Here is a 13395-nt window from a genome sequence, read left to right on the forward strand (position 1 = left end):
AAATAAAATTTTTTGCTCGGTATTTTTGGATGGAAAAGGCCAAGTATAAGTTTTCTGTTTTGTAGGGTCTATCACGCAGAAGATCCCTCAATTACGCAAAATGATGAAGCAAACTCATTTTAGTTTAGTCGGTAACAGGAAAATCACTCAATTTTTTCTAGTGCACACAAATAGTCACTCAATCAAAATTATCAATATTTTCTGTGAAATAAAATGACATGACAGTCTACATGAAATTTTTTATTATTTGATCAAATAACACCCAAATAAAACACAAAAAATCTACTCATACACCTAACCCGTCCTGACCGGCTAAATAAAAATCCATCCACTTAATAAAATAAACACTAAATAATAACCCAAAAGAGCCATCATTTCACGCAACTCACTTCTTCTTCTTCATGGTTTCAACATGGAGTTGGAACATCGAGTAGAAAAAATAAAAAATCTCAAAGAAAGGGATTCATCTCTTCTCCTCAATTATTGTTTAACGTGGAACTGAATCACTGCCGGGGTATTGCACAGAAAATGAGAGAAAATGAGGTACCCTTAATAAATATTATTATTTTTGTCTTTATATGGTAAAATTTTTAACTTGTTATCTGTTGTTATCAAAGAACAACATGTGAAGGTTAGATTACCAACTTTTGTTAAGTGGTGTTCCTTATTTAGAAAATATTTTATCATCTTGGCAGGCATAACTCTAAATGAATTTAGTGACTGGAACTCTTTTTCATAATCAAATGGAAATAAAGTAGGAGAGGCTGAGGGCGAAGTTCCAGGAAGCGTTGCTGCTATATTTACAAGGCCCAAATTTATGGAATAGCTTCTTGATTGTTTTTGGGTGAATGGGTGAAGAAATGAATTGGTACTTTAGCGTGAAATGATGGTCTGAGGGTTTTGGTTAGTGTTTCGTGTTTATTTTATTAAGTGGGTCTGTTTTTATTTAGCAAGTTCGATCGGGTCGGGTGTATGGGTAGATTTTTTATGTTTTGTTTGGATATTATTTGGCAAAATAATAAAAAATTTCCGCGAGGACTGCTATGTCATTTCATTCCACATGAAATATTGATACTTCTATTGAATGACTATTTGTGTGCACTAGGAAAAGTTAAGTGATTTTGCTGTTACAAAACTAAAGTAAAGTGACTTTATTCCATCATTTTGCATAGTGTTTAACCAAAAAATAGAAATTTCGGTCAAAGCTTATTTGTAGAAAAACTCAGGTTACTGATAATCAAATATAAAATAAATAAGAGAAATGTACTTTAACAATAGCAGAATAAGTAAAAGAAAGCAGAGTAAATCGTTGTATTCCAATAATATTATGTGTCTTACAAATGTTATTTCTCTCATTTTATAGCTATTTCTAAGTAATACGTTTTTTTCTCTCGTAACAGAGTCATTATGAGTAATTAATGACATTTAATGTAACGTTATAATTGGTAATCGTAACTGTTTCGTGAAGATTCTATAATGGTTTCTATCATTGATGCTCATTAATTATGGATAATACGTATTTATACTTTTTGCTATCTAGGTTCATTCTTCCAACGTCTCTTCAAATCACCAAAAGGCCCGAGTAACCGTTCCTTCCTGTTTTCTTGAATCTTTGTCTGTGCATGTTAAGGTTCGTGCCTCTTCGACTATTCTTTTGCCAGCTGCCTTTCTGTTATTGATCCACGTGTCTTGACATATCAGCACTTATTTAATTCCAAATGATAACTTGATTTTTTTCAATACAGATAATCCCCCCACTTGCCATTTATTTATCAATTGAATATTTGGGAATTGGACCTCATAAAAGCGGCAATTTTGCCGCCATTCTTCGTATCATTATAACTTCTCCAAAACTGATGCTTCGCATGTCACTTCCATTTAATGCTTGTGACACGTGGTGGCTTTTGATTGGTTCTGCAATCCTTCAGCGCCTTTTGAGGCTTTTTCCGACTTGCATCAATCACGAAGTGACAGTTCTCATTATGACGTTCCCATTATTACCTTTTTTGACGGTTGCCTTTGGGTATAAATATAACCTTTTTCTTTACCTTTTCATAAAAGCTTTCCATCTTTGAATATTCATTCTTGTCTTCTTCCTCCTACAGGTATGTCTTCTTCGAACTCTAATCCCCGAAGAGTACCTATTGTCGATGAACTTCCCCTTGATCCTATTAGAAGCAGAAGAGGGGGAAGATTACATAGTTTGGGATACCTATACGAAGTGCTCCTTTACCCCCACTAGGTTCTACCCCTCCTTCTATAACTAGGGGTTCCCTTTCACATAGATCTTCTTCTAGAAGTAGAGATTCTAATGAACCAGTTCGTGAACCTTTAGTAGATGAAATTGTCCCCTTCTGGACTTTCTTTTTACACTGATAGGGAATCAATTAGGAACCAAGTTTCTTCTATGTCTTCTCTCGATCGTGCTGATGTTTACCCTTCTCAGATTACTGAAGGTTTAATCTCTGTTGTCCGTAGGGATTGCCGTTGGAAATCTGATTTTCCCATCATAATTCCTAATGCAAATCAAAGAATCACATCCTACATGACTGGATTTTCTTTCGTGTATACATATCCCTTTACACTGAATTTTAAACCTCCCATTGATCCTGTTATTATTAAATTTTGTCGTTTTTTTAATGTTTGTCTAGGACAAATTGGCCCCATTTATGTGGAGGGATGTTGCTTGTCTAAGGCATTTAGCTAGTTTGGCTAATTTGCCTTTTACTTTTTTCCATTTGATCCATCTCTACTCCCCTAAGCTATTCCGACATGGGATCTTTACTTTGGTGGCGAGGAGTAAGAGAGTTTTAGCCAGCCCCGAGGATTACAAGAACTATGGCTGGTATGCCAGATTTGTTGTTGCTCCTACTGTAGGATTAGTTGGTGAAGAGAATGTACCATTCCCTGAAAAGTGAAATTTTGCACGTAAGTTTACTTTTACAACATTCTCTCTTCTTTTTTCTTCGTTTTGAAGGGATTTGTTTTTCCCGCGGCAGTTTTAACTTTTCTCTTTTTTTTTTCTCAGCAACCATGGGAACTGTTGATGAGATTCTCAATTTCCGTGATTGGGTAGAGAAATTATTGATTGTTGCTCCGATGGAAGGTAGATCTTGGAAAAACATTTCTCACAGGTTTGGTTGGAAGGTTAAAACTCATGGTAAATACTTCACCTCTTTTCTGTTTTCGTTCACCTTTCCCTTAGAATTTATTTGACCCTTCTTTTTATCAGGGTTTCCTATTCGCGGTGTAAGTGTCGATACAATCGTGGCTTCCAGAGTTTCTTTGGCAAGAGCTCAAGATATAATTTTGAGTTCTTCATCGAAAAGGAAGGTTGATGTGACCCAGGGTTCCGAGGAGGAAGAAGAACATGATGGAAGCTCTTTGATTAGAAGGTCGCGGGCCAGAAAACGTGTCTTTTCAAATGACGAAGCTACTCCTCGTTCTGTTTCCATAACTGAGCCTGTTGAAGCCACCTTGGTAAGCTCTGACGATGATACACATGTGGCTGCTCGTGGCTCTGATGAACATCTCTTTTCTCGTGGGTTTGATAGTGAAAATTTGGATTTGGTGTCTGATGAAGTACATCTTGCCTTTTATACCGTGTCTGCCCCTGTGGAACGTTCTTTGCTAGTTTTTACTACTATCGTTTCTGCTCCACCCCAAGCTGTTATGACTTCCTCTACAATCCCCATTACTATTATTTCTCATACTGAGATTGGTTCTTCTAGTGGAAGTAGAGCGATGAAGCAGATTACCATTGAGGTCCCTACTGATGGTAATCTTTTAAAAAAGTCAAGTCGAGCTGACGTATGGTTGACAACTTTGATTGGTACGGTTGAAAAGTCCAAGCTAGAAAGTTATAGTTCTTTGACTTGGATGAATGACATAGTACAATCGTCTTTGAAGGTATTGATTTCTTTTTACGCTTTATTCCATTCTCCTTTTATTAAGACTCTTACCCTTTTTTGTTTAGATCAATCTCATTGGTACAGAGATGATAAAAAGGGTTTCCCATATGGAGCAGTTGATGCATGATTACCAAGTTGAAGTAGACAATTGGAAAGAACAATATGAAAGTTTTCAGCTTGATATGGAAGTTTTAGAAGAAAATAAGTGTACCTTAGAGCAACAGTTGAAGGTCTTGATTTCAGAATTAGTAGTTGAAAAAGCTTCTTCCAATCAAGCAAGCAAGGATAAAAATCTCCTTGAATCATCATTTTCCGAACAACTCTCCAAAGCCAGTAAAGAGATCAGAAGGTTGAAGGTCTTGCTGGACGAGAAAGAAGTTTATGTAGGTGAACCTGTTCAGACTCTCACCCCGACCCAAGAAGATCTTCATGTGTCTTCTGATAAGGTCAGATTTTTGGAGAGTTCACTCGCCCCTTTGCAATCTTCGTATGATGCTGCTTTGGCTGAGAGGGAGGAGCTCAAGAATGAAATTGATCAATGGGAAAGAGATTATGAGGTCCTTGAGGACAAAGCTGCTGTTGAAGTGAGTTGGGATATTTTGAACACACGCCATGATACCCTTGTGGAGGCTAGCCAATAGGGTTTTAACTTGGATGCTGAGTTAACTAAAATAAAAGAAACCATTGAAAAAACTCAACAAGGCCAAAGTTTTCCTTCTCCCATGGCTGATACTCCCGAGTACGTTGAAGCTAATCCAAGTGCGGTGGATGCCCAGCTCCTTCAGACCAAATCGAGCCTTCTATTGCTGATGATGCCGTTTTAGACTCTTCTTCTGTTCCTTAGTGAAAGTTTATGAAGTTTGACTCCCTTTTTTTCCTTTTTGGTGGAATTGGTGATATTACCCCTGGTCCCATTTGGGGGTTATATTTTTGGTGATGACAAGTCTCCAGGTCTTTTTGGGGAACTTTGTAAAAATGACAACCAGTTTAAGACTAAGTTCATACTTAGTTTAAACTTAATATTATAAAATTTTTGTTTCAACTCAACACTGTTATACATTTTTAACGGTTTGCCCTTGCCTTGTTTCTTTGTAAGTTCAGGGTCCTGCTTCTATTTAATTCAATATGCGGGTTTTTGTTTTACCCTTTTAACTTTTTGCATTTTAGAATGCTTAGTTAATTTCATGGATTTTTGAATCAAACATGAACTATAAAAGAGGGCCCTTTTATATATGACACTTAATGAAGAAGATGTCTCAACTTTATAATGGTGTAAACATACAGAAGGAGAAATAGGAACACACATGTTTTCTTGAAGTAACTTTGATAAAGTTTTCATTCGAACTTTGTCAAGTTTAGATAACATCTTACATGTATTTGACTATCTTCTATTACTCTTCCGTAACTGTTTTCTTTACAATAGATTTACAAAACATAAAAATTCAAGGTTTTTTTTATGACCCATGGCTAAATACTACCTTTAACCTAAACATTCATAACATTTTGAAATCTGTATCTATAAGTGTTTTCTTTACAGGTTTTTGGATCAGACTCGCGTTTTAGGCTCGTGATTTTGCTCTGAACTTGAATAGACTTTAGGCTTGACTTGAAATTTAATCATTTCAGCCTTCTTTGCCTTCCTTATACATGCATCATATGCATATTATATAGTCCCCCAAGTGTTTGAGCTTTGAAGTATGAAATCTCGAGCACTTTATTATTCCTTCCATGTGGTCCTTTTCCTGAAAAGGAAAAACATACAGGACTCGGAGGTACGATTTTAGATGAAGATTGCTTAACCCATTAAATTTTCATCAGAATAGTTATAACCCTAGATCGAGAATTATGTCCTTTCCACGTGTCTTTCAGGTTGTAATTCATCATTTAGTACGAGTTAGCTTTCTGCCTATCATCTAAAATCGTTAGTAAAATTTTAATAATTCAAAAATAATAATCTCTAATGAGGATACCTGCCCGGTGGTGTTTTCTTTCCTTATAAGTAATATCTCCTCATGTGAACAACATTCCAGTTTGAAGGTAGAATCTTGCCATCCAACGTTTCGAGCTCGTATGCTCCTTTTCCTGCGATACCATGAACCTTATAAGACCCTTCCCAAGTTGGACTTAACTTTCCTGCATTGGCAGCCCTTGCGGATTGGAAAACTTTCTTGAGTATGTAGTCCCCAATCTTGAAGTATCTGAGACGAGCTTTACGATTTTAATACCGTTCAATAACTTGTTTTTTGTGTTGCTATCCTTATTAGTGCATTTTCCCTTCTTTCTTCAATTAAATCCAGGTTTACCCGCAACTCTTCTTTGTTCGATTCTTCAGTAGCTTGAGTATATCTCGTACTTGGTTCCCCTATCTCGATTGGAATTAAGGCTTCAGCTTCGTACACAAGTAAAAATGGTGTTTCCCCCATACTCGTTTTTGATGTTGTTCAGTAAGCCCATAATACTCCGGGTAGTACCTCCGGCCAATTTGTTGATTCAGCTTGTCCGTTACCCACCAAATGGTAAGGAGTTGAAGTAATCCTTTTAATTCGCCAACTTTGGAAAAATTCTATGATTTGTGCACCTATAAATTACGGGCCGTTATCACATACGATTTCCTTTGGTACCCCAAATAGTCATATGATGTTCCGCCATATGAAGTCTCTGACCTCTTTTTCTCGTACCTGTTTGAAAGCTCCCGCTTCTACCCACTTAGTAAAATAGTCAATGCACACTAATAAAAATCTTACCTTGCCTTTACCTTATGGTAATGGACCTACAATATCCATCCTCCACTTCATAAAAGGCCATGGTGCAATGACCGGATGTAATAATTTAGCTGGTCGATGCATGTTGCTACCATATCTTTGACACTTATCGCATTTTGCCACAAAATTTTCTGCATCTTCTTCCATTTTTTGCCAATAATAGCCGGCTCTAATCATGGTTTTTACCAAAGATCTTACTCCAGCATGATTTCCATAATGTCCCTCATGTATTTCTCTCATTACGTACTCTGTTTGAGAAGGCCCGAGGCATCTTGTTAGAGGACCACCGAACATTTTTCGATAGAGATTTCCTTACTTTAAACAGTAGCAGGTAGCTTTTTTGCGAAGTGCTTGAGCTTTTTTCTTATCCTTAGGTAAAATCCCATGCTGCAAAAAATTGACAATTTCGTTCCTCCAATCCCAAGTTAGATTATTGTAATTTACCTCGTTTTTGTCTTGATCGAATACTGAATGAAACAAATGAATTACGGAAGCATTCTCTTCGTTTGTTACATCTGCGGCAGATGCAAGATTTGCTAGGGCGTCTGCCTCGGCATTTTCTTCCCTCGGTATTTGCATGACTTTCCAAGTTTGAAATTGCCTGACCAAATCCCGTGCCTTTTCCAGGTATTGGTGCATCCTCGCCTCTCTGGATGTATAAGAACAACACGTTGCGAGTCACTTTTGATTATTACCTGCTCTATTCCGAGCTCTCGTGCCAACTCTAAAACTGCAATCATAGCTTCATATTCTACCTCATTATTAGTAATTGGATGACACTTTATTGCTTGTCTTATAGTTTCACCCGTAGGTGGCACCAGGACAATGCCCAAACCTGCTCCTTTCACATTTGACGAACCGTCAGTAAATAAGGTCTAGGTACCTGGATTAGATCCATTAAATACATGCAGTTCTTTTTTTGCTTCTAACTATATCCCTTGGCTAAATTCTGCCACAAAATCTGCTAAAACTTGTGATTTTATTGCAGTTCTAGGTTGATATGAAATGTCATATTCACTTAATTCTATAACTCACTTGGTTAATCTACTAGATAACTCTTGTTTATGCAATATATTACGTAAGGGGTAGGCGATTACCACAGAAATATGATGACATTGGAAGTAGGGACTTAATTTCCTAGATGTCATAATCAAAGCTAATGCAAGTTTCTCTAAATGAGGATATCGAGTCTCAACCTCTAGCAGAGATTTGCTAACATAATAAATTGGTGATTGTTTACCTTGATCTTCTCGAACTAATACTGCACTTACCTCCACTTCTGAAACTGCAAGGTAGACAAGCAATTTCTCCCCATTTTTTGGTTTGGCTAACAATGGTGGATTTGATAGGCATGACTTTAAATTCTTAAGTGCTTATTGACATTCTTTAGATCATTCAAATTGATTATACTTTATTAAAGCTGAAAAGAATTTGAAGCATTTTTCTGATGATTTGGAAATAACCTGCCCAAGGCTGTTATTCTTCATGTTAGCCTTTGAACTTCTTTTTTGCTCATGAGTATGTCCAAAATTTCTTCTATGGCTTTAATCTGCGCAGAATTTACTCCAATGCCATGGTTAGAAAAAAAATCCCAAGAACTTACCTGATGAGACGTCAAATGCACATTTCTCAAGATTTAACTTCATGTTGAATTTGTGAAGAATCTGAAATGTATCAGTCAAGTGTTGAATATGGTCTCCTGTTTGTTGCGATTTGACCAACATATCATCTATATACACCTCCATGGTTTTGCCGAAAATCTCTTGAAACATTTTGGTCACTAGCTTTTGGTATGTGGCCCCAGCATTTTTTAAACCGAATGGCATGATTTTGTAACAGTAAGTCCCCTTGTCTGTGATGAAATAAGTTTTCTCTTCATCTAGAGGATCTATTTTAATCTGATTATACCTTGAATAGGCATCTAAAAAACTTAACAATTTGCGCCCTGCAGTAGCATCAATTAATTGATCTATATGTGGTAATGGAAAAGAATCTTTAGGGCAAGCTTTATTCAAATCAGTATAATCTACACAAACTCACCACTTACCATTCTTTTTAGGTACTACCACAATATTAGCTAACCAATCTGGATACTTTACCTCGCGGATAAATCCAATTTTTAAAAGTTTCTGCACCTCAACTTGAATCACCTGCTTTTTGAAGGAGCCTTGTTTCCTTTTCTTTTGCTTGACAGGTGGGTACGATGGGTTTTCATTTAATTTGTGAGTTATCACCTCCGGTGGTATACCTGTTATGTCTGAATGGGACTAAACAAAACAATCTGCGTTAGTTTTTAAAAATTCAATTATCTTACATTTCATTTTCGTGCTGAGGTTGGTTCCAATATAGACTTTTCTGTCTTGCCAATATAGTCTTTTCTGCCTCGAATCTACATCTGTTTGCCCCTCTCCAGTTGAGGTTGGTGTTGATGTGTCCTCAACTGTATTCTGTGATTGCTATTTTTCATCACTCTTTGCGCTTGAATCTGCCACGGAATTAATACTTCGCGAAGCTTGTTGGTCACCACGGATTTGATGTATCCCCCATTGTGATGGAAACTTGATAACTTGATGTAGGGTAGATGGAACAACATCTATTTCGTGAATCCATGGTCTACCAAGAATCATATTGTAAGTCATATCCATCTCTACCACCTGAAATTTCGTGTCTTTGACAACTCATTCTACGAATGTGGTGAGTATTATCTCCCCTTTTGTTACGACGCTCGAGTTGTCAAAACCAAATAAGGTGTGTGCCTTAGGTATCAGCTTATCATCAGCTTGCATTTCGTTTACCACTCTTAACAGCATGATATTCACGGAGCTACCTGGATCAATCAAAACTCGTTTTACATTAGTGTCATGTACAATTAAAGATATTACCAGTGCATCATTGTGTGGGGTTAGCATGCCATCTGCATCTGCATCATCAAATGTAATACTTTCTTCTTCCAAAACCTGTCGAACTCGCTTCCGGTGTGTGACTGTAATTTTTGAAACCTTGTTGGCTGTCGTATATGTTACACCATTAATTTCTTCTCCTCCGCTTATGATATCAACTGTCCTTTTTGGTAAAGGGGGTTTAGGGGGCTCCTGCTTGTTCTTCATATGCGCTTGCTTACCCCTTTCGCTAAATAATTCGGTTAGATATCCCTGCTTTAATAAATGTTCAACTTCGCCTTGCAGCAATCTACAATCCGCCCGTTTTGTGACCGTGATCATTATGAAACTCACACAAAAAATCAGGATTTCGCCTATTCGGGTTTGATCTCATTTCCTTTGGCCATCGTACCTTATCTCCCATGCATCTTAATATTGCTACTAACTATGATGTGCTAATATTAAAGCTGCAACCACCGATCTTTGCCTTCGAGCTTCTATCGTCATCTCGCGTCTCTCGTATGTTTTACTTTTTTCCGAACCTTAATGATGAACCTGACTCTCGGTCTCTTAATCTATGATCATACCTTGAGTTATCCTGTTTTGAACGCCAGTCTCTTCCTGCTGGTCCCATGTAGGGCTCGTACCTGTTTTTACCGAACCTTTTTCAGTTTCAGCACGTCTTGAACTTACCATTTCCTCTTTTCGAGACTGAGTGATGGTATCCTCTTCTATCCGCAGCTTCGTATTGTATCTGTTGTAAACATCATTCCAAGTTGTTGCTGGAAACTCTCGTAGACTTTCCTTAAGTCGTCTCATGGCGTCTGAACTTTTCTCATTTAGAATAATAGCAAACGCCATAGCCACCCAGTTATCAAGTACACGTGGCAACATCATCCTCTCACACTGGAATCTGTCTACGAATTATCTAAGCAGCTCCATATCTCCTTGATTTATTTTGAAAATGTCCTCCATTCTTTTTTCAACTTTTGAGCTCCCGAGTGTGCTTTGATAAATGAATTTGCAATCTCAGAAAGAATCTATAGAATTTTCGGGTAAAAGAGAGTACCATGTTAATGCTCCCTTAGTGAGTGTTTCTCCGATTTTTTTGACCAATACTGATTCAATTTCTTGCTTGGTCAAGTCGTTGCCCTTTACATCGGTTGTGAATGCAGTTACGTGATCTCGCGACTCAGTTGTTCCATCGTATTTTGGAATATCGGGCATCTTGAATTTCTTCGGAATTGGTATAGGAGCAGCACTTGGCTTCCAAGGTTGTTGTGAATATTTGTCCATATCTATCCCCTTGATTACAGGTGGCACTCCAGGTATTTGCTCTATGCGGTCGCTCTGCTCCTTGAGATGTTTCTGCAAAGTTAATACTAAATTTTGTAAATCAGAATTAACTGTGTTACCTGGTTCTCCATCACGAGATTCGCTGGGAGTCCCGCCACTGCCTGAATTAACGAGTCAGGAGCGAGAATTTTCCAAGGTGTTGTTGTTTGGAGTTGGTGTTGGCGGTGTAACCGGCAATTGGCTGGTAAAAGCGTGAAGAGCATTGCTGACCTGTTGAGCGATTAATTTTTTAAGAGCTTCATCGATAGATGAATCATTTGCAAGGCTATCATTTTCATTCGATTCAGATTGTTAAGAGTCCCATCTCGTGATCGTCGTTGAGAATGTTGTGGCGAGGAGGTGGAGTTCTGTCGCCTTGTTCGTTCAACTGATGTTGTGGGTCTCCTTGGAGTGGTAAATTTTATTGGTTATTGTCGTTGACATTCGACATGACTATTTTTGATAAAAGAATCGATTTGGAAAGCAGATGATTATCAGATTCCCCGTAACAGAACCAATTTGTTTAACAAAAAAATAGGAATTTCGGTCAAAGCTTATTTGTAGAAGAACTCGGGTTACTGATAATCAAATATAAAATAAATAAGAGAAATTTACTTTAACAATAGCAGAATAAGTAAAAGAAAGCAGAGTAAATCGTAGTATTCCAATAATATTCGGTGTCCTTACAAATATTATTTCTCTCCTTTTATAACTATTTCTAAATAATATGCTTCTTTCCTCTCATAACAGAGCCATTATGAGTAATTAATGACATTTAATGTAACGTTATAATTGGTAATCGTAACTGTTTCATGAAGATTCTATAACGGTTTCTATCATTGATGCTCATTAATCATGGATAATACGTATCTATACTTTTTGCTATCTAGGTTCATTCTTCCAATGTCTCTTCAAATCACCAAAAGGCCCGAGTAATCGTTCCTTCCTGTTTTCTTGAATCTTTGCCCGTGCCTGTTAAGGTTCGTGTCTCTTTGACTATTCTTTTGCCAGCCGCCTTTCTGTTATTGATCCACGTGTCTTGACATGTCAGCACTTATTTAATTCCAAATATTAACTTGATTTTCCCAATACACATAGTTCAGTGATCATTTGCGTAACGAGCTCCTATTTTGTAAAGCCGTTTGTTTCCTACTTTCATATATGGATATATTTTCAAAGTGTAAGCTTTTCAATGCTAGTGCAAGTATGTCGACATATTTCAATGGCATAAAGTAAGTTTTATTTGTACACCATGCCCCTTTACAATTTATTATATAATAAAATAACTTTTTTAGATTTTTTATATGTAAAACACAGACTCTTACGTGTAAAAGTAAATATTTCATGTGTAAAAAGGGAGACATGGTCATAAAACTAAAAATAAATTTGTAAAGTACCGCAAAACCAATTGACCCGTAGTCACATCCAACATTAAGAGATCAGCATAGTACAATTTATGCTTCTTACCCGAGTATTAATGTAATATGCTTCTTAATCATGAATGTTGGAATCTAATTGACATTATCTTATTCTGTTAATCACTGTTATTTACTTTTTTCAATTTAACAAATCTACTACCTCGATTCATATTTTGTATCAGAATCCATTTATCTGTATCATAATTCATTTAACGTGTTACTTAGTAAATGTTAGCATGATGTTGTATTCTATCAGGAAAAAAAAGGATTATTATGTTGCATATAGAGAGTGAAATATATTCGAAGAAAATAATGTGCTTTATTATCTTATCTTCTTAGACCATTTTTATTTGTAATATTCTTGGTTCTCTCGTTTTTCTTGATGATCGTTCCTTGCAAAACAAACTTAAGTTTCGTTTCCTTTTATTTTTGGCGGCTAGCTATGTTTATGCTTAAGAAGTGTTTGCATGAAAATAATAAACTACATGTGTCTTTACGTAAAAAAAAATAAAAATACTCTATCTGTTCCAAAAATATGATACTTTTCGAATTTTAACAGTCAAATTTCTTAGTTTTAATCATAATTTGGGAAAAAATTAATAAAATTTTTAGATTTGAAAATTACATAAAAATATTATAAGCCACAATAATTAATAATTCAAAATAGCTAAAAGATATTAAAAAAAGTCTTGATCGAAGAACAACTCGTTTGACTCTCTAAATCCCAAAAGTATTGTGGGACAAAGAGAGTATTTATTAAGGGTTAATTAATGTCTCAATAAAGTTAATTTTATTTTATTTGATAAAATACTGTATATAGTAAGACATTACTTCGCATCAAATACTTCACTTTCTAATGCGAAGAAATTGTGTGTATTTTAGATGTGAGAATATTATCTTATCGTCCGACACCTTGCACAATTGTTTGTGTTCACATCCGTAACCAGGATTGTCCAGGGGTACTACTCTCGAGCTTAGACCCCGTTTGCTAAGCTGTCAAAAATTGCTTATTTTGAAAAGTACTTAGAGCCCGTTTGACTTAGTTGATTTAAGCAGCTGACAAATATTAGGTGTTGAAAAACACTTTTAA

The 13395-nt window shown here is 36.4% G+C and overlaps 1 long non-coding RNA gene across 1 annotated transcript; it reads left to right on the plus strand.

The window, feature by feature from the left end:
- The first annotated feature begins 261 nt into the window (after positions 1-261).
- LOC107767828 (uncharacterized) lies at positions 262-1089 on the plus strand. The gene is made up of 2 exons (XR_001643998.2): positions 262-543; positions 696-1089. It is a non-coding gene; the product is annotated as an uncharacterized LOC107767828 (long non-coding RNA).
- The last annotated feature ends 12306 nt before the right edge of the window (positions 1090-13395 follow it).

The sequence above is a fragment of the Nicotiana tabacum genome, chromosome 3 (genome assembly GCF_000715075.1).
Source record: "Nicotiana tabacum cultivar K326 chromosome 3, ASM71507v2, whole genome shotgun sequence".
In the NCBI taxonomy this organism is placed as follows: Eukaryota; Viridiplantae; Streptophyta; class Magnoliopsida; order Solanales; family Solanaceae; genus Nicotiana; species Nicotiana tabacum.